Raw genomic sequence first — 27,563 nt, forward strand, 5'->3', positions numbered from 1 at the left:
CTCAACCACTGCGCCACCAGGGAAGCCCGAAGCATCCAGTTTTATCTTCTGGATACCCAAGGACACATGTGGATGAAGGTTAGAGCTTCATGATGCTTGCTGTAGGCTAATGGGTATTGAGAGAGGAGACCTGCCTTAATATAATGCCTATATTTTCCAGGGAATTCTTTGGAGGCCATCTTCTTTTTTAAAAAAAAATTTTAATAATGTATTTTATTTAACCGAGTCTATCCAAAATGTTCAATATGAACATACTATTAATGAGATCTTTTACATTCTCTTTTTGTACTCAGTCTTCGAACTCTGGTGAGGATTTTATGTTTACAGCACCTCTCCATGTGGATGCCCACTTTTCACCAGAAATGCTTGATCTCTGTTGAGGTTGCATAAAATGTACAGTTGAAAAAGTAGAGAGAATGGTTCAAGATGGCAGAGCAGAAGGACGTGCTGTCACTCCCTCTTGCGAGAGCACTGGGGTCACGGCTAACTGCTGAACAGTCATCGACAGGAGGACACTGGAACACACCAAAAAGGACACCCCACATCCAAAGACAAAGGAGAAGCCACAGTGTGACAGTAGGAGGGGCACAATCACAATAAAATCAAATCCCATAAATGCTGGGTGGGTGACTCACAAACTGGAGAACACTTATACCACAGAAGTCCACTCACTGGAGTGAAGGTTCTGAGCCCCACATCAGGCTTCCCAACCTGGGGGTCTGACAATGGGAGGAGGAATTCCTAGAGAATCAGACTTTGAAGGCTAGCAGGAATTGATTGCAGGACTTTGACAGGACTGGGGGAAACAGAGAACTCCACTCTTGGAGGGCATGCACAGAGTAGTGTGTGCACTGGGGCCCAGGGGAAGGAGCAGTGACCTGCTAGTGTTGGAGGGTCTCCTGCGGAGGCAGGGGTGGCTGTGTCTCACCGTGAGGAAGAGGAAACTGGCAGAGGAAGTTCTGGGAAGTACTCCTTTGCATGAGCCCTCCGAGAGTCCACCATTAGCCCCACCAAAGAGCCCAGGTTGGCTCCAGTGTTGGGTTGACTCAGGCCAAACAACCAACAGGGAGGGAACCCAGCCCCACCCATCAGCAGGCAAGCGGATTAAAGTTTTACTGAGCTCTTCCCACCAGAACAACAGTCAGCTCTACTCACCACCAGTCCCTCCCATCAGGAAAATTGCTCAAGCCTCTTAGACAGCCTCATTCACCAGAGGGCAGACAGCAGTAACAAGAAGAACTACAATCCTGCAGCCTGTGGAACAAAAACCACATTCACAGAAAGATAGACAAGATGAAAAGGCAGAGGTCTATGTCCCAGATGAAGGAACAAGATAAAACCCTAGAAAAACAACTAAATGTAGCGGGGACAGGCAACCATCCAGAAAAAGAATTCAGAATAATGATAGTGAAGACGATACAGGACCTCGGAAAAAGAATGGAGGCAAAGATCGAGAAGATGCAAGAATGTTTAACGAAGACCTAGAAGAATTAAAGAACAAACAAACAGAGATAAACAACAATACAACAACTGAAATGAAAACTACACGATAAGGAACCAACAGCAGAATAACTGAGGCAGAAGAACGGATAAGTGACCTGGAAGACAGAATGGTGAAATTCACTGTTGTGGAGCAGAAGAAAGAAAAAAGAATGAAAAGAAATGAAGACAGCCTAAGAGACCTCTGGGACAGCATTAAATGTAACAACATTCACATGATAGTGGTCCCAGAAGGAGAAGAGAGAGAAGAAGGACCCGAGAAAATATTTGAAGAGATTATAGTCGAAAACTTCCTTAACATGGGAAAGGAAATAGCTACCCAAGTCCAGGAAGTGCAGAGAGTCCCATGCAGGTTAAACCCAAGGAGAAACACGCTGAGACACATAGTAATCCACTTGGCAAAAATTAAGGACAAAGAAATATTATTGAAAGCAGCAAGGGAAAAACTTTTGACAGACAGCATACAAGGGAACTCCCATAAGGTTAACAGCTGATTTCTCAGCAGAAACTCTATATGCCAGAAGGGAGTGGCATGACATATTTAAAATGATGAAAGGGAGGAACCTACCACCAAGATTACTCGGCAAGGATCTCATTCAGATTCTATGGAGAAATGAAAACCTTTACAGACAAGCAAAAGCTAAGAGAATTCAGCACCACCCAACCAGCTTTACAACAAATGCTAAAGGAACTTCTCTAAGTGGGAAACACAAGAGAAGAAAAGGACCTACAAAAGAAACCCAAAACAATTAAGAAAAAGGAAATAGGAACATACATATTGATAATTACCTTAAATGTGAATGTATTAAATGCTCCAGCCAAAAGACACAGGCTTGCTGAATGGATACAAAAACAAGACCCATATATATGCTGTCTACAAGAGACCCACTTCAGACCTAGGAACACATACAGACTGAGAGTGAGGAGATGGAAAAAGATATTCCATGCAAATGGAAATCAAAGCTGGAGTAGCAATACTCATATCAGATGAAGTAGACTTTAAAATAATGAATGTCACAATAGACAAGGAAGAAAACTACATAATGATCAAGGGATCAATCCAAGAAGAAGATATAACAATTAGAAAAATATATGCACCCAACATAGGAGCACCTGAATACATAAGGCAACTGCTAACAGCTGTAAAAGAGGAAATCGACAGTAACACAGTAATAGCGGGGGAATTTAACACCTCACTTACACCAATGGACAGATCATCCAAATAGAAAATTAATAAGGAAACACAAGCTTTAAATGACACAATAGACTAGATGGATTTAATTGATATCTATAGGACATTCCATGCGAAAACAGCAGATTACACTTTTCTTCTCAAGTGTGCACAGAGCATTCTCCAGGATAGATCACATCTTCGGTCACAAATCAAGCCTCAGTAAATTTAAGAAATTTGAAATCATATCAAGTATCTTTTCTGACCACAATGCTATGAGAATAAAAATCAGTTACAGGGAAAAAGACATAAAAAACACAAACAAATGGAGGCTAAACAATACGTTACTAAGTAACCAAGAGATCACTGAAGAAATCAAAGAGGAAATCAAGAAATACCTAGAGACAAACGACAATGAAAACACGACGATCCAAAACCTATGGGATGCAGCAAAACCAGTTCTAAGAGGGAAGTTTATAGCTATACAAACCTACCTCAGGAAACAAGAAAAATCTCAAGTAAACAATCTAACCTTACACCTAAAGGAACTAGAGAAAGAAGAACAAACAAAACCCAAAGTTAGCAGAAGGAAGGAAACATAAAGATCAGAGAGGAAATAAATGAAATAGAAACAAAGAAAACAATAGCAAAGATCAATAAAACTAAAAGCTGGTTCTTTGAGAAGATAAACAAAATTGATAAAGCATTAGCCAGACTCATCAAGAAAAACAGTGAGAGGACTCAATCAATAACATTAGAAATGAAAAAGGAGAAGTTACAACAGACACCACAGCAATACAAAGCATCCTAAGAGACTACTACAAGCACCTCTTTGCCAATAAAATGAACAACCTGGAAGAAATGGACAAACTCTTAGAAAGACATAACCTCCCAAGACAGAACAAGGAAGAAATAGAAAATATGAACAGACCAATCACAAGTAATGACATTGAAACTGTGATTAAAAATCCTCCAACAAACAAAAGTCCAGGACCAGATGGCTTCACAAGTGAATTCTATCAAACATGTAGAGAAGAGCTAAGACCCATCCTTCTCAAACTCTTCCAAAAAATTGCAGAGGAAGGAACACTCCCAAACTCATTCTATGAAGACACCATCACCCTGATACCAAAGCCAAAGATACTACAAAGAAGAAAATTACGGGCCAATATCACTGATGAATATAGATGCAAAAATCCTCAACAAAATACTAGCAAATAGAACCCGACAACATATTTAAAGGATCATACACCACGATCAAGTGGGATTTATCCAAGGGATGCAAGGATTCTTCAATATACGCAAATCAATCAATGTGATACAACATATTAACAAATTGAAGAATAAAAACCGTATGATCATCTCAATAGATGCAGAAAAAGCTTTTGACAAAATTCAACACCCATTTATGATAAAAACTCTCCAGAAAGTGGGCTTAGAGGGAACCTACCTCAATATCATAAAGGCCATATACGACAAACCCACAGCAAACATCATTCTCAATGGTGAAAAACTGAAAGCTTTTCCTCTAAGATCAGGAATGAGACAAGGATGTCCACTCTCACCACTATTATTCAACATACTTTTGGAAGTCCTAGCCACGGCAATTAGAGAAGAAAAAGAAATAAAAGGAATACAAATTGGAATAGAAGAAGTAAAACTGTCACTGTTTGCAGATGATGTGATACTATACATAGAGAATCCTAAAGATGCCACCAGAAAACTACAAGAGGTAATCAATGAATTTGGTAAAATTGCAGGATACGAAATTAATGCACAGAAATCTCTTGCATTCCTATAGACTAGTGATGAAAATCTGAAAGGGAAATTAAGGAAACACTCCCATTTACCATTGTAACAAAAAGAATAAAATACCTAGGAATAAACCTACCTAGGGAGACAAAAGACCTGTATGCAGAAAATTATAAGACACTGATGAAAGAAATTAAAGATGATACCAAGAGATGGAAATATATACCATGTTCTTGGATTGGAAGAATCAATATTGTGAAAATGACTCTACTACCCAAAGCAATCTACAGATTCAATGCAATCCCTATCTAATTACCAATGCCATTTTTTATGGAACTAGAACAAAAAATCTTAAAATTTGTATGGAGACACAAAAGACTCCGAATAGCCAAAGCAGTGTTGAGGGCAAAAAGTGGAGCTGGAGTAATCAGACTCCCTGACTTCAGACTATACTACAAAACTACAGTAATCAAGACAATATGGTACTGGCACAAAATCTGAAATGTAGATCAACGGAACAAGATAGAAAGCCCAAAGATAAACCCACACACCTATGGTCAACTGATCTATGACAAAGGAGGCAAGGATATACAGTGGAGAGAAGACAGTCTCTTCAATAAGTGGTGCTGGGAAAACTGGACAGCTACGTGTAAAAGAATGAATTTAGAATTCTCCTTCACAGCATACATAAAAATAATCTCCAAATGGATTTGAAACCTAAATGTAATACCGGACACTATACAACTCTTAGAAGAAAATATAGGAAGAACACTCTGACATAAATCACAGAAAGATCTTTTTGACCCACCTCCTAGAGTAATGGAAATATAAACAAATGAGACCTAATGAAACTTAAAAGCCTTTGCAAAGCAAAGGAAACTACAAAGAAGAAAAAATTCAACCCTCAGTTTGAGAGAAAATATTTGCAAACGAATTAACGGACAAAGGACTAATCTCCAAAATATATAAATAGCTCATGCAGCTCAATATTAAAAATCCAAACAATCCAGTCCAAAAATGGGCAGAAGGCATAAATAGACATTTCTCCAAAGAAGACATACAGATGGCCAAGAAGCACTTGAAAAGCTGTTCAACATCACTAATTATTAGCGAAATGCAAATCAAAACTACAATGAGGTATCACCTCACACCAGTTCGAATGGGCATCATCAGAAAATCTACAAACAGCAAATGCTGGAGAGGGTGTGGAGAAAAGGGAACCCTCTTGCACTGTTGGTGGGAATATAAATTGATACAGCCACTATGGAGAACAGTATCTCAGTTCCTTACAAAACTAAGAATAGAATTACCATATGACCCAGCAATCCCTACTGGGCATATAGCCAGAGAAAACCATAATTCAAAAAGACACATGCACTCCAATGTTCACTGCAGCACTATTTACAATAGCCAGGTCATGAAGGCAACCTAAATGCTCATCTACAGACGAATGGATAAAGAAGATGTGGCACATATATATAATGGAATATTACTCAGCCATAAAAAGTAACGAAATTGGGTCATTTGTAGACATGGATGAATCTAGAGACTTCCTACAGAGTGAAATAAGTCAGAAAGAGAAAAACAAATATTTTATATTAATGCATGTATGTGGAACTGAGAGAAATGGTACGGATGAACTGGTTTGCCGGGCAGAAATTGAGACACAGATGTAGAGAACAAATGTATGGACACCAAGGGGGGAAAGCAGAGGGGGTTGGGGATGGTGGTGTGATGAATTGGGAGATTGGGATTGACATGTATGCACTGATGTGTATAAAATGGATGGCTAATAAGGACCTGCTGTATAAAAAAATAAAATAAAATTCAAAAATTAAAAAAAATTAGATTCACCATAATCTTTTATGGCTTTTTCCCCCCCACATTATGTTAGTGAGAATCAAGGGAATTGTTGAATGTAGTTGTAGGTCATTCATCTTCATTGCTGTAGGGTATTCCATTGTATAAATATACCATTATTTATCCATTCTACCGCTGATGGATATTTGGGTTGTTTTGTATTTTGTATTATTAAAAATATTACCGCCATGAAAAAAAAAATAAAGAAAAAGTGGGTTCCCACTAGTATCAGTTTGTAGATTTAAATTAATTAAAATGAAATAAAATTAAACTTTCAGTTCCGTAGTTGCTGACACCACATCCCAAGTTCCAGTAACCATGCATGGCTAGCAGTGACTGTGTTGGACAAGTGTAGGGCTGGAGATTGTCTCTTTGGGCTCCAAAGCCAGTCTATGGGCGCCATCTTCTGATTCTTTTGCTTACCTTGTAAAGGGACATCTACTTTCAATGGAGTCACTAACTTGCACTTTCGTATTCATAAGATATATGAGCATTTTCTGTGGCCTAAAATCACCTGTCATTTGTTTTAAGGGTTAGGGGTAGGGAATTGGAAGTTTGACTTGGGTTTCAGTCCCAGCTCTGCCAGTGAATGATTTTACTTCATCTCTTTAAGCTTCAACTTTCTTGTCTATAAAATGGGTATTCATTCATTTATTCATTTGTTCATTCCCTCATTCAACAAATATTAAGTAGTTTCTGTGTGCCAGGCCTAGCAGATGAAACTCCTGCTCTTAATGGAGATGAAACTCCTTCTCTTAATGGAGCTTACATTCTACTGGGGGAGATGGAATGTAAATTAATAGAAGTGAAATATAATATATGCTAGATGGTGACAGTTGCTACAAACAGAAATAGAACAGGGTCAGGGAATGAGTGACAAGATCGGAAGGTGTTTCCTGTCTGTTTTACATGGGGTAGACAGTAGACAGGGAGGGCCTTTGTGTGGAGGTGCTGTGTCGGCAGAGGCGTACATGGAGAGAGGAAGGATAGAGGAGGCTATCTGGGGATGGAGGATCTCCGGGAACAGCAGGTCTGGCAGGAGCGGCACAGTCCTGGAGGGGGAGCAGTGAGGAGAGCGGGAGTACAGTGGGTGAGGGCCCGTGCAGCCATGGTGCCAAAACATACCTTGCGGGGCTGCTTAGAGGATGGAGTGAGATGACGTTTGTGTGCTTTGTACACATTAAAAGAATAATACGCCATAACAAGTGAGGATTGTTTTAGGAATGCAGGAGGGTTCAGTAGTATGAAATTTATTAAAGATATTCATCATCTTGTTAAATGTAAATAGAAAAAATCATATGATCATTTTTATAGAAAAGACATCTGATAAAGTTCAGTATCATTATTGATTTTTTAAAAAAACCGTCAAAATATAGTAGGAAAGTATTCTTAGTAAAATATGTCTTTCTCAATCTAAAAACCATCTCAGGCTTAATAGGAAATTTGAGACCATTAAAGCCAGAAACAAAATAAGGATGTCCACTATTTTCACTCTTTATTAATGGTGTTTTGGAATCACAAGTTAATGTAGGTGGACAACAGAAAGAAAATAAAGTTATAAAGGTATAAAAGCTAGTCATATATTCCTATCATTTCCAAATAAATGATAGGAATATATGACTAGAATACCCAAGAGAATCAAGTGAAAAACTAATTATAAAGAATAAGACAATTTATAAGATAATTTATAAATGTGCCTGGATACCAAAGTAATATGTCAGCATTCATAGCTTTCATATATACTAACAACTAGTTTGAATGTAGTGGAAGAAAAAAGTTACCATAAAAAGGATAAAATACCTAAGAATAAACTTAAAAAATATGTATGATGTGTGTGAAGGAGTTTAAAAATGCTCCTGAGGGATACAAAAAAGATATGAAAAGGCCTGTCGTATTCTTGGATATAAAGATGCCAGTTCTCCTTAAATTAATGTGTATGTTTAATGTAATTCCAATAAAAATAACAACAGGACTTTGGGGGAGCTAAACAACCTTATTCTATGCTCACATGGAAAAATAAGTAAGCATGAATAGGTAGGCCAATTCTGAAAAAGAGATTAAAACATACTATAAGGCTACAATAATTGAAACATTTGTGTTACCAAATATCAAGTTAATTGGGGAAAGATGCTGTGTTTAGTAAACAGTGGTGGGATAACCAGGTGGCCATCTGGACGGGGGAAAGAAAAAGCTATTTAGAGCAATATCTTAAGTGTTACGCCAAAATTGATCTATATTAAACAGAAATTTTAAAAATGAAGTATATTATAGAAGAAAACATGGGAAAGTTATTTTATAATCTTGGAGTGTATATGGCCTTTCTAAGTAAGACAGAAAAGAGAGAAGCCGTAAGAGATTGATAAACTTGATTACATTAAAAAACTAACAGAAAAAATCCTGCATAAGGGAAGACAAAGAACAAGAAAATGGGGAAAAAATTTTGCTTCTCATATCACAAAGGGACTGATTTCCCTAATAAAGAGCTTCTACAAATCTATAAGAAAAAGTCCAACAACCCAGTAGAAAAGTGGACAAAGGATATAGTCTACAGAAAGAGAGATAACAGTGTCTTTTAAACATATGAAGAAGATGCTTAACTCTGCTCATTATAAGAGATAGTCACATTAGAACTAAATCGAGGTACCGTTCATCACTATTAGATGGGCAAAGATTAAGAAGTTCTGTAACCTACTCTGTAGAGATAATGAGTGCAAAACAATAGTCTCTTTAGTGGGCAGTTTGGCAAAATCCGTAGTATGAAAAACCTCATACCTTTGACTAGGAGCTCCAGTTCTAGAAATTTATCCTAGGTACAAATATTGAGTACATTCCTCTAGATATACATACATTCATATATACTATGAATGTATCCTACATATACATACATATTACATTCATGAGAAAATGATTTATGTACAGAGATACTTATGTAGTAATGTTTATAAAATGACTAAAGATTGGAAACAACCAAAATGTTCATCCATGGGAGACTGAATTAGTACATTGTGTTACTGTACTGCTGTACATTAGAAAACTGTGCAGTCATAAAAAGATACCAGTGAATCTCTTTATGTATCATTTTGGAAACATTGCCAATATACGTTGTTTGGTGAAAAATGCAAGGTACAGAACAGTGTATATGATATGTTTATTTGTTAAAAAATGTTTTCTCGTTTATGAATAGATACAGGCTCTGGGGAGTATAATTTGAATTTGAATACATCCTACCCCTTCTCAAAAAAAAATTGTAGTTAGCACAGTGCCTTGCACTTAGCACTTATTACTTGGTGGTGGTGGTTGTTATTTTCATTGTAATCACGGGGTCCTTTACCTCAAGAGTTGATTTTTTTTTTTAAGATTTATTATTTATTTATTTTTTAGGCTGTGTCGGGTCTTAGTTGCAGTACGCGGGATCTTCGTTGCGGTGCGGGATCTTTCGTTGTGGTGAGCGGGTTTCTCTCTAGTTGTGGCGTGTGGGTTTTCTCTTCTCTATTTGTGAGATACAGGCTCCAGGGCGTGTGGGCTCTCTAGTTTACAGCACACAGGCTCTAGTTGAGGCACATGAGCTCAGTAGTTGTGGTGAACGGGTTTAGTTGCCCTGTGGCATGTGGGATCTTAGTTCCCTGACCAGGGATCTAACCCTGTGTCCCCTGCATTGCAATGCAGATTCTTTACAACTGGACCACCAGGGAAGTCCCAAGAGTTGATTTTTAACAGTTGGGTCTGGAAGAGGAAGCCAGTCTCACTATAAATGCTGCTTAATGGATGCCATGTTATTCATCAAAAATGCTATATGTGCTTCCTGAAGGATGCTTCTTGGAGGATGTCAGTACAGGTTCTGCAAACCAAAGATGTCAAATAAGATTGGGAAACGTTGTACATATTAAACAAAACTAAGTGGGCTTCTTTCCTGTAGGCCTTCTTCGAGCCTTTATACACATGATGCGCTTTGTGAATGTTCAAGAGGGATATTTTAGAATGTCGCATTTTCCAAATCTGCTTGATTACACAACCTTAAACAACAATGACCACTACATTGTTTTCTTTAAGAAACATCTTAGGAATAGTTGTTACATTGGGAAATATCACTTAATACTTAGATTTTGATTTTGTTAATCTTCGTTATTCATTTTTTTTTTTTTTTTAAAGCGGGCCTCTCACTGTTGTGGCCTCTCCCGTTGCAGAGCACAGGCTCCGGACGCGCAGGCTCAGCGGCCATGGCTCACGGGCCCAGCCGCGCCGCGGCATGTGGGATCTTCCCAGACCGGGGCACAAACCCGCGTCCCCTGCATTGGCAGGCGGACTCTCAACCACTGTGCCACCAGGGAAGCCCCGTTATTTATTTTGATCAGTCAGTATCCTCGATTCATTTCTGAGATGCCTGTAGTCTGTCTCTGTCTGCTCTTCCTCCTCGGTGATGTGCTGTAGCTCACTCATTTGTTTCATGGTTGGGACCTTCCCAAGGTCATCCAAATTACACTGTGTTTCTTGGGTGAAGAAGAGAATCTATATAATTAATGTAAAATCTCAGGGATTGATTGGATGGAAACTGGAGATTGAAGCTTCATTTGGTTCCACTTTTCCCAAAGCTTTAAAAGCTTTGCTGTTTGAGGGAAATGAAATAGACTTAATGGGTAGATAGTTGAGGAATTGTGAGTTTAATGTGGAGAAGATCGCATCACCGTGGGTTGAAAGATACGGGTTCTACCTCTGTCTTCCCTGAAGTCACTTAGCTTCCCTGTGCTTTATTTTTATCATCTATAAAATTCAGGGACTGAGTTTAGATCCAACCATTTTAAGACTCTTGAGTTATTATTAATATTCTTTTTAAAAAATTAATTATTTTAAAAATTATTTATTTTTGGCTGTGTTGGGTCTTTGTTGCCACACGCAGGCTTGGGCTTTCTCTAGTTGCAGTGAGAGGGGGCTATTCTTCATTTGCGGTGTGTGGGCTTCTCATTGTTGTGTAGCACGCACTCTAGGCACGTGGGCTTTAGTAGTTGTGGCACGTGGGCTCAGTAGTTGTGGCTCATGTGCTTAGTTGCTCTGTGGCATGTGGGATCTTCCCAGACCAGGGCTCAAACCTGTGTCCCCTGCATCGGCAGGCGGATTCTTAACCCCTGCGCCACCAGGGATGTCCCTTATTAATATTAAGTGGAATAGTGAAGACTGTGGGCCTTGGTAGAACATTTTGTTCTTCTCTGCAAGTTTCCACATAACCTGTCACAGTTCGGCTCTTTTGGAGAATGAAATTATTCAATAATTAACTCATCGTCAACTCCACGTATTTGAAAACTTGTAGTTGATTGATTGATTTGTTAATTACTCTCCAGGAAAGCACTTGATTATAACACGGGTCAGTTAATCCAGTGCTATGGAAAAATCCACACCTCCTGTAAAAACGCCCCTCTGCATTCATTTCGTCTCTACAGAGAGAAATCTGTGATGTGGATATTAATTCTCTCTGCCCACAACACACAGTGTTCATTTGGCGGTTTGCTGTGCTTTTTGTGCACTCTTTGCCTGTTAACAGATTTATGCACTCAGCACAGTAGAGGTCTGAATTCACTGAATTTATGCCATCTGGAAATGAGGTTTAAATTTTGTTCCTCTGTTGAATTTAGGGATGTGACATAGCCACTGCCCAGAAGGATTCTGAGGCTGGATTTGGTTTTGCTGTGTGGAGATAGCACGTTTTGTTAGAAGGAAAGCACTTGCCTGGGCAGAGATTTGGGTGTGACTGAATTGTTAACTGCCAACTTCCCCACATTTTAGCAGGAGACATATTTTGTTTTTAAATGAGGTGATAATGAGAGAATTACCAAGACCCAGTGAATTTTAAGAGAGTCCTTTCCCTTTACTTGAGTTTTGTTTAACCTTGCTTTTGATGTCATTCTGTGCATTACTGTCAAGGGACTCAGCCTCCTTTGAAGTCTCAAAGTGTGGCTGGTAGCGGAATCACGATGGTAAAATATGAGTGGTTCTCAGTAAAGCCCTGACTGATACACAGGGAGGCATTATTACCTAATTAAAAGTGTACGTGTGTGAGTGCCTACAATGTAGTGGAAGGGGAGAATGTATGTTAATGGACACTGAAGTGGGAGCAGTATTTCTCATGAATTAGAGATGCCCTTTCGTAATTCAAGAGTCACAGAATGAGAAAAGGCTTGAAATCACCTGAAAAACATCTGGAAGCAATCTGTAATTCTTAAGAGGCGGTAGGAGAGCCTGTCTCTCTCCAGGACACGATGATAAAACAGTTCATATGGTATTATGGAAGAAGTAGAATTCTCTTGCTTGTAAGCCATTGTAAAACGGCTTGCGAATAAATGCCCGGAGATTTGATTATGAATTATACTGCAAGGTCCCAGGTGCTTTATAATTTTTTTTTTTTTTTTTGTGGTACGCGGGCCTCTCACTGTTGTGGCCTCTCCCATTGCGGAGCACAGGCTCTGGATGCGCAGGCTCAGCGGCCATGGCTCACGGGCCCAGCCGCTCCGCAGCATGTGGGATCTTCCCAGACCGCGGCACAAACCCGTGTCCCCTGCATCGGCAGGCAGACTTTCAACTACTGCGCCACCAGGGAAGCCCCCAGGTGCTTTATAATTGAGTAGAGTGAAGAGGGTGGATTTGAAGGTACTGACAAAATTTTAATAAGAAGAATTTGTTTATTTGCTTGTCAAATGTTATCCTTTGCTTCTCATGCCCCATACGCACTCTTTGGTGCCCAGGCATTACAACTGTGCCTAGTTTTGAAGCTTTAGGTCAAGTTGAGGTCCCTTCCTCCATTTTTTTCCCTTTCACAAAACATTTGTTATAAGAAAATGTATTGCATTCCAAGTCTTTGAGACATCTATAGGTCAAACACACACACACACACAAAACCTCTTACAGTGACTTATAGGGAACCATCCTTTAATATACAGGGCTGTTCCAGAAAAATTATTATGTTAGTGAGTGGTGCATCCTTGGTACGCAGAGATTTTGAAAACCCCTATTTGTTGTACTAGACTCTGACTTGAATTGCTCACCTTAACCCATCTAAAGTCGGGGAAAAAAAACCCCATCTAAAGTCGGGGAAATTTCACTTATAAATACTTCTAACTATATCAGAACAAGTTGCTTTTTGTTTCTTGCTTTGCGTAAGTGATCATGATCATATGTAATTACAACATTGTACTCTGTTTTTTCTTTCTTCTTTATGTGATAAATGGCATTTTCTCACTTTATTAAAACTCAAAATTTTCTGACAGCTAACAAAATCGTGGTTAACTAAATTATGTCTTTTTGTCACATTTACTTAACTTTTCTTCCCCAGTTATTGGGCATTTAAATGGTTCCCATGCTTTAACTAAGTATAGTATTTATTGTTTTCTTAAAAATTGTTTTTTCTTGGTCATTGTCTCTAGCTTGCACCTGTTCTGATCTAGAATAGCGGCTTCTCATGGGGTTTGTTCAGCATTTGCATTAGCTTCTGCCTTTCATGCTCTAACCGCTTGGGGTTAGTCTCTTTGCTGTCCTTTCCGGGACACCTCTTCTCTGCACTGTTCATCTTAGGTGGGATAATTTCCCAGCCTTCTTTAAGCTTATGTTTTTCTGCCTGTACAGTAGGGATTAAGCCATGCATTTGTATTGTGAAACTTATCTTCCCAGTTAGGCCTGATGATATGAAATGTGCATCTAAGACCAAAGTAAACTTTACCCATGGGATGGCAGAAACTAAACTTTCAACTCTCAGTGTTTGGATAGGTCAGAGGTACCAGGGAATATTTGGGGAGTATCACACTTTTAAAAAAGCAGGTTACGAAAGTTATTTGTGATCCTCTCCTTGCTATTTTATATTTTGTTGTCCTTATACTATGATGCTGCTGATGCATGGATACGGATTTATTTAGTTTCACATTTTTTTCTCTTCTAAAAGAAGTATATAATTATTTACCATCTCTTGGAGGACAGAAGAATCCTTTTCTACTTTCTGCTACCCAGTAGGAGTCTTTCATTTCTGGCTAGCATTCAGAATTCTAAGTAAAGATTTGATTTTTGCATATAACTTAAAAAATATTAAAAAATATATATTTATTTATTTATTGGTCTGGCTGTGCTGGGTCTCAGCTGTGGCACGCAGGATCTTCGTTGCCCCTTGCGGGATCCTCATTGTAGCATGCAGGATCTTTAGTTGCGGCATGCAGGCTCCTAGCTGGGGCACCCGGGATCCAGCTCCCCGACCAGGGGTCAAACCCTGCCACCTCCCCACTCCCCCACGCCCCCTGCCACTGGGAGTGCGGACCCTCAACCGCTGGACTACCAGGGAGGTCCCTTGTTTATAACTTTTTTTTAATAATAAGTGCAATCTGAGGAGAACCCACTCAGTGCACAACAAATGTTGGTAAATATGGGGGAGAAAAACTGGAGAAATTTAGATTGGGTTTTTTTTGGTGGTGTATCAATGATTCTGGGGCTTTTTTTTTTTTAATTCCTTTCTGTAGATTTTGGAAGTGTTCTTCTGGGAGTTGCCAGCAGTGCCAAGTGTTGGAGAAATCTTTTCTGCCCCTCTGATAGAGTGAAGTGTGCAAACGCAACCTAGCAGAAGGCTCGTGAAGAGAGCACTCACAGGTAATGTCGTCTTTTCTTATTACTATTGAGATGTGTTCAGTAATGTTCAGTAATAAACTTAAAAAAAAGTAAACCTACTTGAATTTACACATCCAAGTGTTGACAGAAGAAAAATGCACAACCTGGAAGTTTCGAGTTAAGTTTTATTCGGGGACCTTACTGAGGACTATAGGCCAGGAGACAGCCTCTCAGATACCTCTGAGGAGCTGCTCCAGAGAGTTTAGGGAGGAGCCAGGATGCATAGGCGTATTGGGCTGGAACAAAAATGTAGTTGAACATCAAAAGATAACTGCTAATCACAAAAACAGACATTGCAAGTTAATGATTTTAATGCTTTTCTATGTATGGGGAGATGTAAGAATCTGGGCTGAATGAAATTATTCCTTAGATATGCATCTTAACTATCTAGGGCCAGTATCCAAAGCACAGAATGCTTCCTGTTTTTCTCTATCCTGAATTCCCCTCAGGGCGTACCATCAGTGGTGGTGGGGTGGGATGCTGCAGCAGCTGATGGCTTGGTCCTTGTTTACTAGAATGGCAGCAACATTCTTTGTTTACTGGAATGGCAGGCAACATTGCCTGTCCACAGAGGTGAACGTTATCTTGTTCAAAGCAGTGTTTCTGAGAGGCTACACTCTCTCCTCTTCTCAAAACATTTAAACATTTTTTCTTTGGGAACTGCATCTTGATCCTCTGGTAGCATTCTTTTAAACATCCTATTTTCTTTCTTTTTTTAAAAAAAAATTAATTAATTTTTGGCTGTGTTGGGTCTTCGTTGCTGCACACGGGCTTTCTATAGTTGCGGTGAGTGGGGACTACTCTTCGTTGTGGTGCACGGGCTTCTCATTGCGGTGGCTTCTCTTGTTGTGGAGCAGGGGCTCTAGGCACGCGGGCTCAGTAGTTGTGGCTCGTGGGCTCTGGAGCGCAGGCTCAGTAGTTGTGGCGCATGGGCTTAGTTGCCCCGCGGCATGTGGGATCTTCCCGGACCAGGGCTCGAACCTGTGTCTGCTGCATTGGCAGGCGGATTCTTAACTACTGTGCCACCAGGGAAGCCCCTATTTTCTTTCTTTTTAAACTACATTGGAGTATAGCCGATTAACAATGTTGTGATAGTTTCAGGTGCACAGCAAAGCGACTTGGCCATACATAAACATGTATCTAAACATCCTGTTTTCTGTGGTGGCAAATCTCAACCCTGTGAGGGTGTATTTGGAAAGTAATCTAAATGTCTTCAGAGCTACGGAATCTGGGGAGTTCTAATTTTGATCAGGAGCAATAACGTAATGAAACCAGTTTCTCTTTTTATAATTGTATATGTGTTTGAAGGCTTATACACTGTATTGAAAGTTAATTCTCGAAAGAGGTGACTCTAAGTTTCAAGCAATGGTAGTCTTGTTAAAATAAGTGATTAGACTTGTATTTTACAGAGAAGCATATGCTATTTGTATGTAAATGTTGGTATTCTTTCTTATTAAAATTGATCAATCAGTCTATCTGTCAGTATTGTAGAAAGGATTCCTGTGTTTATCAGGTTGAATAAGATGAGATTTAACTTCCTCATAAGGTATACCTCTAAGGCACTGTAATTAGCATCTTATTAGAGGTGTGTTTTGCATTGTTTCTCAAAGCCTTGTTAGAGTGCTTGTTAAAAAGCACATTGAAAATACAAATTAGTAGGCCACCATCTAGTGTATCAGAATCTGAGTCAGAGTGCTAGGGGGAAGGGTTTGGGAATCTGCGTTTTACAAGTAAATACCACCCAAGATTGACACCCCCAATGCAATAAAAGCATACTTGTACCTAATCTTTGTATTTTTGGTTTTAAAGGTGTTGTAATCACCTTAATTTTTGCTTTGAATAAAACAGTGCCAGTACTTTTAGTATACTGTTGTGACACAGGGTTATGTTCTCAAATAGCTTATTATTAGATCCAATTAAGAATGTAACTGAATAAAGCTATACTTTGAACTTTATGTCTAAATTCAAAATGGATATATTTTTCATTGGATGCAAATAGATAAATCTGTTTTTTAACCTCTAGATGCTGAATACTAAGTTTTTTTAAATATCTTCTTAATTTGCCAGTAAGTCGTATGTCAGATATCTTATTCAGATGGAGGGTAAAGAGTAACGGGGTAGTGTCGTGGTCCGAACGCGGGTTGGAAAAGAATTTCCAGACACAAGGCAGAATGTAAAGAAGATAGAATTTATTAGAGAGAAGGGTCACTGCCAGAACAGCAGGCTGACTTCCTAGTAGTCTGGGAGAGTCGAGCCCAAACATGTGCTATTGATCAGTTTTTATAGGCAGAAAATAAAAGAACGGTCCAAGGTGAAAATTTTGTTTACTGATTGGTTGAGGCACATATACCTTCCTTCTATAGGGTGGGAGTGGGACAGGGCAGATGCCTTTCCTTATTTGGGACAGGTCCCTTCGCCCAGGTGGGCTCAGGAATTTCGTAACCACCGCAACTTGGTGGGGAGGGCGATTAGGAGTCCGGTAGGGGGTGTGACGTTGAAACTTTTTCAGGCAGAGTCATCCTTTATCCTTGAAGCACCATTGTCCTTGGAGCACCAAAGGTAGGTATTAGAGGCCCCTGGAGTCTGTGCTATGCTACTCTAGCATCCAGTCAAGCATTTTTCAGTAAACATTGTGATGAAAGCTTTGCTGTGCAATTTATGGTTCAGACAGGTGAAATCCTTTCTTTATAGTGCTCTGAGATTTTATGAAGCTCTTTGAATACCCTACATGAAATGGAGTATTAACATCAAGTACTAGACTTTGATGCCATGTTATTTTCATTATCATGTGCATTCTTTAGTAACCCTTCCTATAAAGTTATTAATTTTACAGAATGTAAGCTTTGTGTATAAAATGTGTTATTTTTTAGATATTTTCAATTCTACAGATTATACCTTTACTTTCAAAGACATATATAATATTATAGCATTCTGTGCATGTTAATATTAAGAGATAATACACTTTATGTAAGATAAAAATGTGACTATAGATTTATAAGTTAAGTCTATTACAAGAAAATATTTCATTAAGTTTATACTTAAAAAATTGTGTTAAAATACACAACACAAAATTTACCATTTTAACCATTTTTAAGTGTATAGTTCCAGTATTGTTAAGTATATTCACATTATTGTGCAACCAATTTCCAGAATGTTTTCATCTTGCAAAACTGAAATTCTCTACCTATTAAACAACTCCCCATTCTTCCCTCCCCCAGCGCCTGGCAACCACCATTCTACTTTCTGTCTCTATGAATTTAACTCTTCTAGATACCTCATGGAAGTGGATTCATACAGTGTTTGTCTTCCTGTGACAGGCTTATTTCACTTAGAGTAATGTCCTCAGGGTTCATCCATGTTGTAGAATGTGTTAGGATTTCCTTCCTTTTTAAGGCTGAATAATATTCCATTATACCCACACGCATGCACACACATACACACACACATAAATACACATACACACCACATTTCGTGCATCCATTCATTCATTGATGGACATTTGGGTTGCTTCAACCTTTTGGCTATTATGAATAATGCTACTTGTACATGGGTATATAAATATTTGTTTGAATTCCTGCTTTCAGCTATTTTGGGTATATATCTAGAAGTGGAATAGCTGGATCATATGGTAATTCTATTTTTAATTTTTTGAAGAACCACCATAATGTTTTCCACAGCAGCTACACCATTTTGTATTCCTACCAATAGTACACAAGCATTCCAGTTTCTCCATATCCTTACCAACACTGTTTTTTGTTTTGTTTTGTTTTTTGATAGTAGCCATCCTGATGTCTCATGGTTTTGATTTGCATTTCCATAATGATTAGTAATGTTAAACATCTTTTCATATGCTTGTTAGCATATCTTCTTTGGAAAAATGTTTAGTCGGTGTCCTTTGCCCATGTTCTAATTGGGTCATTTGTCTTTTTGTTGTTGAGTTGTAGGAGTTCTTTACATATTCTGGATATTAACCCTTTATCAGATATATGGTTTACAAATATTTCCTCCCATTCTGTAGGCTGCCCTTTTACTCTGTTAATTATGTCCTTTGATGCACAGAAGTTTTAAATTTTGATGTAGTCCAATTTGTCTGTTTTCACTTTTGTTGTCTATGCTTTTGGTGTCTTATGCAGGAAATCATTACCAAGTCTAGTATCATGAAGCATTTCCCCTATGTTTTCTTCTAAGAGTTTCATAGTTTTAAGTCTTATTTTAGGTCTTTGATTCATTTTGAGTTACTTTTTGTATATGATGTAGAGTAAAGGTCCAAATTCATTCCTTTGCATGTGCATATCTGGTTTTCCCAACACCACTTATTGCAGTGAAGTTTGTATTTTTAAAGACAGTTTAGGATAAGGAAAGGACAAACAGACAGTCATAATGTCACTGTTGGATCTATGTAGCAATTCCCATAAAGTCTCTTGCTTCTAATTAAGAATATATTTCAGAAACAAAACAGTATTGCATACATTTGAAGCTCACCTTAGACTGAGATTTAATAATTGTAGGTAAGCATAGAGCCTGTGTTTAAGTTTTATGTTAGTTATTTGGTGGGCAATGACTTATTATATTTGGAATTTGATGATGGTAAACTCTGAGTTTTGGTCTTCAGGTAGGGGTGTGTGTGTGTGTCTGTCTGTTTGTTTGTGTCTGTGTCCTTTTATAGGGCTTGGCCAATGAGAGATCCTCTAATGTCTTAGGAAGCTTTAGTTTCAAGGCCAGAAGCAGAATCGACATTCTTATGGTGAAGAATAGCCTGTAATGAATCCTGGGAAAAACCTAAGCCAGCTTGAACCATTCACCTGTCTGGGTAGCAGAAGTTACTTAGATCCTGTTTTTGCCTCTTAGCTCTAAATAGCAGTATATGTGTTGACAGAATGATATTTACACTGGCTTTGAAAAGGTCAAAAACCAGATATTGTGCCTTTGGAAGTCAGGTTATTTTGGGGAAGACAGGAGGGTGTTGGGAGTTGGGTGGGGAGAGTACAAAAGCAAATATATGTAACAAAGAGGAAAGCCTGGGCAAGGATACTTAGAAGGTAGAGGGAGCAGCTTAGCTGGTTGTAGAAGTAAAATGGATAATGAAAGGATCTAACACTTAGGTGTATTTCTTTGGAGGAAATGACAGTGGATACTAGAGGTAGCACAGTAAGAACCACAAGTGGAAAATGGGTTTGAAAAGAGGTGAAGACAATATGATGTAATATGTGCATGACAGTCCTGAGGAGATGCTGTCAGTGGAATTCATCGTTATGGATTTTGGATGTGTTCTCAGAACAGTGAGACAAATAGTAGGTAGACAGAGGCAATTACAGATTTTCTGAGCTGTTGAGAGAATTCTGTATTTGAATGTAGTGTTTCAGGGCCAAGGGCTGTCTATATGAGAAAAGAGGAGCAGTTAGAGTAGCCTTGGAATGCTGTTCTTTCTAATGTAATACCAGAATGTCTGAGTCATGCAGAATTGAGGTGGTGAGTGAGGAATGTTTCTCCGTGGCTTCCCTGGCTTTGTGTGGGACCAGTGGGAAACCATTTTCAAAAGTTGTTTTGAGTTAAAATTTAGCCTCAAGACTGTTTTGGGGTGTTCTGAGTAAATAACACAAAAAAGAGGCTTAAAAACGACTTCTCACAGTCAAATAATCAAACCAGCTGCCTAATGCTGTCATTCTGAAATTTGTTCATTCTGCACATACCTTTTCATAATTTTACGGATTTTAAAATCATGACCTGTCTCTACCTTGTTTTGTGAATTTAGTCTTTTTATTTATTCAGTCATTTTGGTCTCTTCTCATGTTCCCTGACCCTTATAATTTCACTCTAGCTTAGTCTGGGTCTTTTCCAGCTTTCTATGACTCTTCCAATTGACCAGAAGGGCTTAGAATACATGTATGAAATTTATATTTTGTCATGTTTTTCTATTTCACTTTCAGCCTCATTCCTGAAATACCCTGCCTTTTCTTTAAGGGTACAGGCTGCATTGAGTTGATGTACTCAGAGAAGAGTCTCTAATGACTGGTCCAGACCAGAGGTTTGCAAAGTGTGGTCCCCAGGTAAGCAGCAGCAGCCTCACCTGGACACTTGTTAGAAATGTGAATTCTTGGGCTGAATCAGAAACGCTGAGAGTAGAGCTCAAAAATTTGTATTAAACAAGCTCTCTGGATGATTCTGATGCGTTTTAGAGTTTGAGAACTGCTCTAGATGCTCTCGTTAGCTGTGTGCTGTTGTCCAAGCCATTCATTTTCTTTAGCCCTTGGTCTCCTGCTCAGGCAGATCAGGGCTTCCCAAATGCTGGTGTGCACGTGAATTGTCTGGTAAGCTTGTTTAAAAATTGTCAGAAAGTGGTACATTTTTCCTAACCTCGTACCCTGAGATTCTGACTCAGTGGTCTTGGATGACTCAGTTATCTGCTTTTCAGCAAGATTTCCAGAATAGTTCCCATATCTGCGATCTGGACCAATGACTATCTCTGTTTCCTCTAAGCCCCAAAGTGATGTGATTTAAAGTGGATTTTTTGTGTTCAGTAACTGAAGGCTTCGGGGCCAGAACTTTATTTTCAAAATGCAGTTTGCATTATTTTTCAGTGAAGCCATTATGTTCTGCTTTCTTTCCTTGAAAAATGTGATTCTTTCTTGGCTACTCAGATTACTGTATGAGATTTTTCGCAGGCTTATCCTCATTGGTAAGGCAGTCTGCTCACTAAAAGAGCTCTCTGCGTCTTATAAACTTGGAGATTTCACTATGTGGTTCTTCTAGGTAATTTATAAAAAAAAATTAGTAAACTGTAAATGCTGGTTCTTAGGGAATACTATTTTTTATTGAAATCTTTTTGTCCCTACCCTTGATTTCCAATCTCTAAGCTGATTCCCTGTGCACTGTGGTATGTCGCCCTTATCTCAATGTCATTCATGTTTTTGTTTCTTTAGTTTTTACGGTACAGCTTTATTAGAATTATTTTTTGTGAGTCTTCCTCTTGTCTCTGTGACTGCTCCTTCCCAGTCTATTTCCCTCTGTCTATCCTTTGAATGTCAGTGTTCCCTAGGGACTGCCCGAGTTCTTTTCTCCACATCTCACTAGGTGCTGTCCCCTTGGGGCCTGCTTCTTCCTGTCTGCCAGGTCCTTGCTCAGATGTCTCCTTAGCACCACCCTTTATAAAGCAGCATCTGACACTCACAACTCTCCTCGGAGCTGTAGCCCCATGTCATCGGCTGCTTCCTGGATGTCCTGCAGGCAGATTAGGTTAACATATCCGAGCTTGAACTCATCATTCTTCTCCCCTGGAATCTGCACTTCCTCTCGTGTTCTCCATCTTGGCGAATGGCATCACCATCACCCTTTACATGACTAATACTTATCCAGCATCTTCTACATGCCAGGTCCTGTTCTGAGAACTTCCATGTAACTCCTCACAAAATCCTTTGAGATAGACTTTACTGTTATTCCCACTATACAGATGCAGAAACTGAAGCACATGGAGTTGAAGTAACTTTCCCAAGGTCACAAAACCATTATCTGGTAGAGATGGAATCCCAGAGCGAGGAATCTTTTTTTTTTTTGCGGTACACGGGCCTCTCACTGTTGTGGCCTCTCCCGTTGCGGAGCACAGGCTCCGGACACGCAGGCTCAGCGGCCATGGCTCACGGGCCCAGCCACTCCGCGGCATGTGGGATCTTCCCGGACCGGGGCACGAACCTGTGTCCCCTGCATCGGCAGGCGGACTCTCAACCACTGCGCCACCAGGGAAGCCCCAGAGCAAGGAATCTGAATCATTGTGCTCTGCTGCCTTCCTTTCTCAGTAGCCCAAGCTAGACATCTAGGATTACCCTTCCCCTTTACCTGGACGTCTGCTCAGTCCTCTCCAGTCCACCTACTTAGTCTCTCTTCAAAGCACACTTCCATTTCTCTGCATTCCATCGTAGGTATTCTCGTCCGGACCTCCTTCATTGTTTGCCCCCGCTGTTATAACGGTGTCCTCTTTCCATCCATTTCTTTATATTACTGCCAGAGTGTTATTCTTCCTAGCAGTAAATCTCATCATGACACTTGCCTGCATCTGCCAGACTCACCCTCCTTGACTGGTCCTCCAGTGTTGGGCAAACCCCCTATTATCTACTTCATTGTTGGGCAAGCCCCACCAATTTGGAGGAACAGGACAATTCCACCATTTGAAGAATCTCGCCACAAGGAAGAGAGCTGGGAAGAGTCTCTGCCTCTTTTGGTCCTTAGTTTCTATTTATTTTAATAAAAGAACAATACAAAAAAGTCCAGAGTCTAGTCTGGCCAGAGAGGGAGGGCCTCTGTAATTTTGGAGCCCCTAGGAAGAGTGCTCTCCCACTCCAGTTCTGTGCTCCAGCCGTAGTAAACGACTTGCACTCCCTGTAATATGTCACGTTCTCTCTACTTCCTCTGGGCCTTTGCATACGCTTTTCCCTCTTCCTGGAGTACTCTTCCCTCACTGCCCCATTTGCCTGGCTAACACCTTCATCTCCATATTCAGGACTCAGCTTAGATTTCATTTCACCTGGAAAGGCTTGTCTGATCCATTTGCCTTCCAACCAACAGGTTGGGTTAAATGCTTCTTCTTATATGATGTCATAGCATGCCATTCTTTCCCTACCATATGACTCACCAAACTTTGTTTTAATTGTCTGTTTCGGTTGCTTCTTTTTGAGTGGTAACTAGAAGCTGCTACACAGCTTAGGATGCTTTCCTCTTAAGTGGTCACAGACAGTTTTAGTAAGTAATTTGCAGAACAGTATGTCAGCACTTAAAGAAATGTATATATATAAAATGTGGATTTGAAAGGAGTCTTACCGCTTTTTGTTTCTAGCCACTTTACATAAAATTAGCAACTTTTTTGGATGTTTTAGGAGATTTAATTACAAGCATCTAAAAAATCTAAATAATTACTTTCATGAATCATTATTGAAATACATTTTCAAGGTATTTGCACTTGTTGATTTAAGAGTATACCTTCTTAAAGGCTCATTGAGACGTACCCTAGAATCTGCTGGTACGAGTGTAAATTGCTAGAACATTGGCAATGATATTAAGAAATCTAAAATCTAAATTTTATAAATTAGATTATTTTTAGAATTTAATGACTGGGGAAAATGCTCAGGATGTAAAATTAAATGGAAGGAGAAGGAATCAAGATTTAATTTCAAGTCATTAAATTCTTAAAAAAAATCCAATTTTAATAGTTGTCCTTCATTCCATTATAGGGATGTCCCATATGTATTTAATCCTTCTCTTATTATTGAACACTTTGCTTGTACCCGTTTTTCACTCTTAGAAATAATCTTCAATGAAAGACTCAGTACATTTTTACATAACTTTGTTTAGATTTCTGTTTTTATTTTATTTTACTTTCATTTATTTATTTTCTGGCCATGCCACGTAGCATGTGGGATCTTAGTTCCCCCACCAGGGATCGAACCCACGCCCCCTGTAATGGAAGTGCGGATTCTTAACCACTGGACCACCAGGGAAGTCCCTAGATTTCTGGGTTTTTATGATAGATTTATAAAAGAATGAGCAAAAGACATTAAAAATATAGATCTCTTATTTGTTGAAACCTTTTGCCAAGTGTGTGTATAAACACACATATGTTATGCTTCCGACTTAGTAAGATTTATGAAATTATTAGAAAGTATAGAAAAAAGACTAGGAAGAAATATATTAAAGCTTTAAAAATAGTTTATCTCGTGGTGGTGCTTTGAGTGATTTTTACTATCTTTATATTTTCTCTCTCTATATATTGTTGGTTATATATTGCAATGGCTCTATATACTGCAATGGCTATATATTGTTTTTATGATTTGAAAATAAATTAATTCAAAAATAAAGAATATGCCTTCTGGGAATTCCCCTGCAGTCCAGTGGTCAGGATTCCACGCTTTCACTGCTGATGGCACGGATTCGATCCCTGGTTGGGGAACTAAGATCCTGAAAACTGTGCAGTGTGGCCAAAAAAAAAAAAAAAAGAATATGGTAAGCTTCTGCTTTGCTAGTTACAGTGTCAGCATCAAAGGAGAATTAAAAAAAAAATTTTTTTGGCCACACCACTCAGCTTGTTGGATGTTAGTTCCCCGCCAGGGATTGAACCCATGGCCCCTGCAGTGAAAGCACCAAGTTCTAACCATTGGACTGCCAGGGAGCTCCCAAAGGAGACTTTTTTTTTTTTTCTTGCGGTACGCGGGCCTCTCACTGTTGTGGCCTCTCCTTTCTGGTTGCGGAGCACAGGCTCTGGACGCGCAGGCTCAGCGGCCATGGCTCACGGGCCCGGCCGCTCCACGGCATGTGGGACCTTCCCGGACCGGGGCATGAACCCGTGTCCCCTGCATCGGCAGGCGGACTCTCAACCACTGCGCCACCAGGGAAGCCCAAATGTTGATGTTTTATCAAAGAAGAATAAGCACATGGCAGATATATCCTATGAGGTTAGACATGTTTTACTGCATTTGTTCAGAGATATTTTCTCCATTTTTCCTAGTAATTTAGACCTTGCCTAATGGAATCTAGTGAATTGAAATATACAAGGTTCTGGGTCTTTTTTTTCTTTTCAGTTGTACTTGTTGTAACTGTTAAAAACAGGAGTACCACATAGCTTAAATTCTCACATTCAGTAGCTGGATTGTAGTATAACCTTTAGATAGTCCTAGGGTCATTTTTAGCATGTCATCATTTCCAGGGTAATCCTGTTAATATATGAGGACATATTTGTTTCTAGAGGCAAAAGCTGAGAGGATTGTGGCACATGGGGGTTAATGTAACTGACCCTTAAGCAAGATAAGGTGTTCCAGTGACCTACTTCATATTCATAGACTCTGTAGCCTGGGATAGATTAATTTTAGAGATGCATTCCAGAATGTTAGATGAAGAGAGAGAGCATGAAAAAACATGTTAAACAGAAACCAAAGTAGTGTCAGTTAAAAAACACCAACAAAAACAAACTCCTAAATCAACGCTATGTAATTGGGGATCTGAAGACCAAGGGATGGAAATGCAAGGTTTGGGCTGTGTTTAGAGCGGAAAGGGCAGATTTGCGGGAGCATTTTGAGCAGTTTTCCCCAGGCTATTGTGAATTCGCTTACTTTTCTAATGTAAAAACATACGTGGGGCTTCCCTGGTGGCGCAGCGGTTGAGAGTCCGCCTGCCGATGCAGGGGACACGGTTCGTGCCCCGGTCCGGGAGGATCCCACATGCCGCGGAGCGGCTGGGCCCGTGAGCCATGGCCGCTGAGCCTGCGTGTCCAGAGCCTGTGCTCCGCGACGGGAGAGGCCACAACAGTGAGAGGCCCGCATACCTCAAAAAAAAAAAAAAAAAAAGAAAAAGAAAAAAATGTGGACTGCCACAAGATTTTGCCTCTAATTCTGTTCTTTCTCCTTTGAGAAAATAATATTGATAGAAAGTTACCAAGACCCAAATCATAGTTTAAGTAAATCTGTATTTTGTTGAATATAATAGTATATGTATACTGTCTATATCTACTTGGAAAGTGGTAGTCTGAGGTAGAGCTTGGCAACCAATGACCAAATCTGGCCTGCTGCATTTTTTTATGATCTACCAGCTAAGAATAGTTTATATATTTTTAAATGGTTGAAAAAAGACAAAGAAGAATATGTATATGTATTCTTCGAAACCGAAAATATTTACTGTCTGGCCCTTTACAGAAAAAGTTTGCTAATCCTTGGTCTAAAGCAGTGGTTTCAATGTCTCAAGACATTTTTGATTGTCACAACCTGGGGGCGGGAGGGGGTGGAGGGGGTTGGAGGTGCTACTGGCAATCAGTAGGTAGAGGCCAGAGATGCTGCTAAACATCCTCAGATGCACAGAATGGCCTCTCAAGACAAAGATTTAACTGATCCAAGATGTTGACAAAGACTCTTTCCTTCCCAAACTTTAGTTGGGCGCCTCCAAGCCTTCTTGTTTAGGCCTCACTCAGCCTTGACCCCCATCCTGTCTTTGGCCTGCCTAGCCCAGTTTTAGCAAGATTCTGCTGAGTCAGTTTAGTGAACCCCAGCACCGCTAGCTTTCCATACCAGATCACCCGTGTTATCTGATCAAATTCCTTATCCCCCACCCTTGATGTCTGATCACCCTGGCCTGTGTTCAGCAAGACTCCTGTTAGGTCAGTTTGGTAAGAATCCCCCTACCCTTGATGTCTTAGTAATTTTCCATCTCTTGACCCCCTCACTCTGATTGTTAGTATAAGTTCCCAGCTGTCTTTGCAGTGTTTAGAGTTGAACCTGATCGCTCTCCCCTATTGCAGCAGTCGACAGCCATTGCGATAATCCTGAATAAAATCTTCCTTACTGGTTTAGCAAGTGTCAGAATATTTTTTCTTTAATAATATCAGTAGTGTAGAGGTTGAGAAACCCTGAGCTAAAATAATATTTGGTAACATTTGGTACGTGTATGAATTCAGGGACCACCTCTGCAAATGACTCTGCAGCAGTCCCCTTCCCTTGTGTTTGGTACTGGCTCTGTTCCCTGGGTATCCTTAAGAGTGAAATAAGATTGACTCTGTATAGGGGGATTTCATTATCAACCTCCCTTCCTCCCTAATATTTTTTAAATTGAATTATAATTGACATGCAATGTTAGTTTCAGGTGTACAACATAGTGGTTTGATATTTTTATATATTATGGA

General features: G+C 39.5%; 1 protein-coding gene across 12 annotated transcripts in view; it reads left to right on the forward strand.

Moving 5' to 3' along the window:
• The window catches only part of FHIP1A (FHF complex subunit HOOK interacting protein 1A), a 282,286-nt gene that overhangs the window by 63,455 nt on the left and 191,268 nt on the right, over positions 1–27,563 (forward strand). For 7 of the 12 annotated variants that reach the window (XM_060147763.1, XM_060147754.1, XM_060147762.1 and 4 more), the window contains exons 2-3: positions 9,665–9,727; positions 14,770–14,896. The exons of 1 other annotated variant lie outside the window; for it this stretch is intronic. The gene's annotated coding sequence lies outside the window, so the exon portion shown is untranslated. Of the gene's footprint in view, positions 1–293; positions 577–9,664; positions 9,728–14,769; positions 14,897–27,563 lie in introns of all 12 variants that reach the window. 4 more of the 12 variants (XM_060147756.1, XM_060147758.1, XM_060147755.1 and 1 more) reach the window with 3 other exon arrangements.

Source organism: Lagenorhynchus albirostris, chromosome 4 (assembly GCF_949774975.1).
Source record: "Lagenorhynchus albirostris chromosome 4, mLagAlb1.1, whole genome shotgun sequence".
Lineage (NCBI taxonomy): Eukaryota > Metazoa > Chordata > Mammalia > Artiodactyla > Delphinidae > Lagenorhynchus > Lagenorhynchus albirostris.